The sequence below is a fragment of the Tachypleus tridentatus genome, chromosome 10 (assembly GCF_004210375.1).
Source record: "Tachypleus tridentatus isolate NWPU-2018 chromosome 10, ASM421037v1, whole genome shotgun sequence".
Classification (NCBI taxonomy): domain Eukaryota; kingdom Metazoa; phylum Arthropoda; class Merostomata; order Xiphosura; family Limulidae; genus Tachypleus; species Tachypleus tridentatus.
This window is the reverse complement of record NC_134834.1, coordinates 119,312,688-119,318,687: the sequence shown is the minus strand read 5'-3', so window position 1 is coordinate 119,318,687 and position 6,000 is coordinate 119,312,688. Positions and strand designations below refer to the sequence as shown.

The 6,000-nt window shown below is 33.5% G+C and overlaps 1 protein-coding gene across 2 annotated transcripts in view; it reads left to right on the top strand.

Moving 5' to 3' along the window:
- The first annotated feature begins 924 nt into the window (after window positions 1-924).
- LOC143228195 (putative glutamate receptor) overlaps window positions 925-6,000 on the top strand; it is a 43,782-nt gene continuing 38,706 nt past the window's right edge. For both annotated transcript variants that reach the window (XM_076459503.1, XM_076459502.1), the window contains exon 1: window positions 925-1,122. The gene's annotated coding sequence lies outside the window, so the exon portion shown is untranslated. The remainder of the gene's footprint in view (window positions 1,123-6,000) is intronic.

Below are 6,000 nucleotides of genomic sequence, written 5' to 3'. Positions count from 1 at the left end.
CGTTATGTTTCCTGTGATGGAACTGTGAAAGAAGAGATTTTGGCACTAAAAGAAACAACTCGTGGTGTTGACATTAGAAATTATAGTTTATAACAATATTAATCTATTTACGTAGACAATACAAATTATAGTTTATAACAATATTAATCTATTTACGTAGACAATACAAATTATAGTTTATAACAATATCAATCTATTTACGTAGACAATACAAATTATAGTTTATAACAATATTAATCTATTTACGTAGACAATACAAATTATAGTTTATAACAATATTAATCTATTTACGTAGACAATACAAATTATAGTTTATAACAATATTAATCTATTTACGTAGACAATACAAATTATAGTTTATAACAATATTAATCTATTTACGTAGACAATACAAATTATAGTTTATAACAATATTAATCTATTTACGTAGACAATACAAATTATAGTTTATAACAATATTAATACATTTAAGTACAGAGTAAGAATTATAGTTTATAACAATATTCAAATTTCTAAGTAGAGTACAAGTTATGGTCTATAATAATATAATATGCTTATATACATGTTTTTTAATTTAGAAGAGTGTTCATATGGTTAACCCTCATAGTTGAGGTTTACATTTGTGCCGTCTGGACTCTTTGCACAAGTAATCTCGGGAGATAGCCTCTATAGTATTGGCATGAAACACCTATAATCTTCTGAAAATATTTTAAATTATTTTAGTAGTAAATTTGTCTATATTTCAGTTCTTGAAATCCATTGAAACAAGAATACGAAAATGTACTCTCTAGGTTTTTGTAATGCTAGAATTCAGGGCTCGATCTCCACGGATAATGATTAGATATAAATAACTATGAGGAAGAAACACACGCGATTAATTTAAAATTCAACCCACCAGAAGAAGCATAACCCCGTTGACTCACATCGCGACCTGTTATTGGCCGATGTACCCACAGCACGCGAGAACGTGATGTCCTAGTGCGAGGCACTGTGAAGCAGAATGTTGTACGTCAAATATATGCACGCTATATTTATGACGTATTACTTACTGTCCATGTGTGATCTTCACTAGGCTAGGTTTAGGATTTTGCTGTTAAAACTACGCTTTTTGTTATCGTATTGGTAAGTCGTGGAATATGTCTGTATTCTGTTAGGAAAATAACGCTAGTAATTTAACTTGTAGTTTGTGTTAGAAACACTCAATAATTCTAGCAACAAATAACATGTGTCACCCCCCTTAAAACAAACCTACTGAATATGATAATTTTTATTATAAACTTTGTTTTTGTACTGTAGAATTAGTACTAGTGTCATGTTTTTACAAATGTTTTAATACACAGAATTCTGTTATGTTTCCATAAGTATGTTTAATATACAGTTAGAACTAGTGTTATGTTTTGATAAATACGTTCTAATACACAGTTAGAATCACTTTTATGTTTCTACAAGTATGTTTTAATATACAGTTAGAATTAGTGTTATGTTTCTATAAGTATGTTTTTATATGTAGTTAGAACCAGTGTTAAGTTTCTATAAGTATGTTTTAATATAAAGTTAGAATTAGTGTTATGGTTCTATAATTATGTTTTAATATACAATTGTAACTAGTGTTATATTGTCATAAGTATGTTTTAATATATAGTTAGAACTAGTGTTTGTTGGTTTTTGAATTTCGCGCAAAGCTACTCGAGGGCTATCTGCGCTAGCTGTCCCTAATTTTGCAGTGTAAGACTAGAGGGAAGGCAGCTAGTCATCACCACCAACCCCCAACTCTTAGACTACTGTTTTACCAACGAATAGTGGGATTGACCGTCACGTTATACCCCCCCCCCCCCACGGATGGGAAGGCGAGCATGTTTGGTGCAACCGGGATTCGAACTCGCGACCCTCGGATTACGAGTCGCACGCCTTAACACACCTGACCATGTTACAGAGTTAGACTCAGTGTTATGTTTCTATAAGTATGTATGTTTTAATATACAGTAAGAACTAGTGTTGTGTTTCTTTACGTATTTGTGAATATACGTTAGAGTTAGTGTTATGTTTCTATAAATATGTTTTAATATACAGCTAGAATTAGTGTTATATTTCTATAAGTATGTTTTAATCTACATTTAGAACTTGTGTTATGTTGCTATAAGTATGTTTTAATATAAAGTTAGAACTTGTGTTATGTTGCTATACGTATACAGTTAAAACTACTGTTATGTTTCTATAGGTATGTTTTTATACACAGACAGAACTAGTGTCACGTTTCTATAAGTATATTTTAGTATACAGTTAGAGCTAATGTCATGTTTGTATAAATATATTTTAATATACGGTAAGAAGTAGTGTTACGTTTCTGTAAGTATGTTTTAATGTACAGTTAGAATTACTGTTACGTTTCTGTAAGTATGTTTTCATACACTGTTAAACTAGTGTAATGTTTCTATAATTATGTTTTCATACACTGTTAAACTAGTGTAATGTTTCTATAATTATGTTTTCATACACTGTTAAACTAGTGTAATATTTCTATAATTATGTTTTCATACACTGTTAAACTAGTGTAATGTTTCTATAATTATGTTTTCATATACAGTTAGATTTGTGTTATGTTTTTATAAGTACGTTTTAGTACACAGTTAAAGTAATGTTATGTTTCTATAAGTGTGTTTTAATATGCTGTTAAACCTATGTTATTTTTGGGTAAATGAATATGTTGATACTTTATATAACAAATGTAAAAATGGTTTGGTCAGAAGTTCGTATATTTCATTTTGTTCAGCATGCCAGAGGGCTAGCGGTTAAAATGTTGATGCTATATATCGAAGTGCTGGTGTTATATCGTCCACGTTCCGATACCTTAAAGACACGCTAGGTTTGGGCTGTTGGTGAGTTATAAATTCGATTGGGAAGTCGCATTCTTTATACAGCCAAGTGGAGAGTACTGTTAATTCCAAATTAAAACACGTTGAACGTCGATATGCGCTAAAATTTCAAAAGCAAATCAAAGAAGAAAGAGAAACCATTCATTTTGAGAAAGGATATTGGTCAACATGAGAGAATTGGGGCTCGTGTCCAGCTGTTGGCAAAGAACAGATAATCCATTACGTAGTTTTGCTCTTAGCTGCAAAACCAAACGTTTGGAAGACCCACTAGTAACGTTCACGTGTACTCGTGAGATGTGGTTTACTTGAATTTATACACATACATTGGTTTGTGTTCTAACTTATGTATCAAGCTATCGGGGAACTCACAGCTTTTAAAAGTTTTATCAGATGACATGGCCCGGTATGGCCAGTTGGGTTAAGGCGTTCGGCATCTAAGGGTCGCGGATTCGAATCCCGGTCGCGCCAAACGTGCTCGCCCTTTCAGCCGTGGGGCGTTATAATGTGACGGTCAATTCCACTATTCGTTGGTAAAAGAGTAGCCCAAGAGTTGGCGGTGGGTGGTGATGACTAAATGCCTTCCCTCTAGTCTTACAATGCTGAATTAGGGACGACTAGCGAATATAGCCCTCGAGTAGCTTTGCGCGAAATTCAAAAAAACAAACAAACAAAACAATCAGATGACTTTTCAGTGTCATGCTTTCCACCGGTAACTTTACATCTTTAAAACTTATACTAGCTGACCGTTCAGTGTCATGTTTTCCACCGGTAACTTTACATCTTTAAAACTTATATTAGCTGACCGTTCAGTGTCATGTTTTCCAACGATAACTTTACATCTTTAAAACTTATACTAGCTGACCGTTCAGTGTCATGTTTTCCACCGGTAACTTTACATCTTTAAAACTTATACTAGCTGACCGTTCAGTGTCATGTTTTCCACCGGTAACTTTACATCTTTAAAACTTCTACTAGCTGACCGTTCAGTGTCATGTTTTCCACCGGTAACTTTACATCTTTAAAACTTATACTAGCTGACCGTTCAGTGTCATGTTTTCCAACGATAACTTTACATCTTTAAAACTTATACTAGCTGACCGTTCAGTGTCATGTTTTCCACCGGTAACTTTACATCTTTAAAACTTATACTAGCTGACCGTTCAGTGTCATGTTTTCCACCGGTAACTTTACATCTTTAAAACTTATACTAGCTGACCGTTCAGTGTCATGTTTTCCAACGATAACTTCACATCTTTCAAAGTTCTACTAGCTGACCGTTCAGTGTCATGTTTTCCAACGATAACTTTACATCTTTAAAACTTATACTAGCTGACCGTTCAGTGTCATGTTTTCCAATAATAACTTTACATCTTTAAAACTTATACTAGCTGACCGTTCAGTGTCATGTTTCCAACGATAACTTCACATCTTTAAAACTTGTACTAGCTGACCGTTCAGTGTCATGTTTTCCAATAATAACTTTACATCTTTAAAACTTCTACTAGCTGACCGTTCAGTGTCATGTTTTCCAATAATAACTTTACATCTTTAAAACTTCTACTAGCTGAACCGTTCAGTGTCATGTTTTCCAATAATAACTTTACATCTTTAAAACTTCTACTAGCTGACCGTTCAGTGTCATGTTTTCCAATAATAACTTTACATCTTTAAAACTTCTACTAGCTGACCGTTCAGTGTCATGTTTTCCAATAATAACTTTACATCTTTAAAACTTCTACTAGCTGACCGTTCAGTGTCATGTTTTCCAATAATAACTTTACATCTTTAAAACTTCTACTAGCTGAACGTTCAGTGTCATGTTTTCCAATAATAACTTTACATCTTTAAAACTTCTACTAGCTGACCTTTCAGTGTCATGTTTTCCAACAATAACTTTACATCTTTCAAAGTTCTACTAGCTGACCTTTCAGTGTCATGTTTTCCAACGATAACTTCACATCTTTCAAAGTTCTACTAGCTGACCGTTCAGTGTCATGTTTTCCAACGATAACTTTACATCTTTAAAACTTATACTAGCTGACCGTTCAGTGTCATGTTTTCCAATAATAACTTTACATCTTTAAAACTTATACTAGCTGACCGTTCAGTGTCATGTTTTCCAATAATAACTTTACATCTTTAAAACTTATACTAGCTGACCGTTCAGTGTCATGTTTTCCAATAATAACTTTACATCTTTAAAACTTATACTAGCTGACCGTTCAGTGTCATGTTTTCCAACGATAACTTCACATCTTTAAAACTTATACTAGCTGACCGTTCAGTGTCATGTTTTCCACCGGTAAGTGAAATTATTAAAAGTTATTCTAAGTGAATAAGTCTACCAAATAAAGTACTGTGGTTGACGTTCGTTAGTCTGGGGCTGTGGGTATATGAATAACAATGAAATCCAAGCATTTGACTAGTGTAGTCGAAAATGGTGGAGGGGTTAACTAGCTGCCTTTCCTCTGGTGTTTCACTTCAGTATTAGTGACTATTAACCGTTGTGTAACTTTGTATATATAAACAAAACAATAAACGTCTGGTTAGAACGCTCGATCGCAATTTACGGATCGTGGATTCAAATTGCACCACCGTACATGCTCGCCCTCTCCCTCGTGGGAGTGTTGTAACGTGTCAATAAACTCTACTATTTGTTAAGAGTGGTCAAAGGGTTGGAGGTGTGTGGCTCTCTGTCACACATAGATTTAGGAACATGTTTATTTCTACGTCTATATATTTTTGTTAATCATAAAAGAACGTAATCAGCTAGATGTGGTTCACCACAGATATCGAAACCAAATGTTTAGTATTATGAACCATCATATTAGAATGAGTGTTGTTCTGTTAGACTTGAGTTTATCAGATAAACTATGATAGAGACTCAACATATTCGTCTAAATAAAAACTTTACACAGACGTCCTCAGACAGGTGTTCAAGGCTCTGTTACATGTATTTGTTGTAACTCGATTTTTATCACTCAATCACTGGGCACTTGCCCGAAACACAAAATAAAACAACAAAAAGATTTTATTTAAACGTGTCAATATATATTTTTTTAATATTTAACCCAAGCTGCAATATTTAACCGTTTAGCCATCGGGGCGCTTTCAGACATTTAACGAA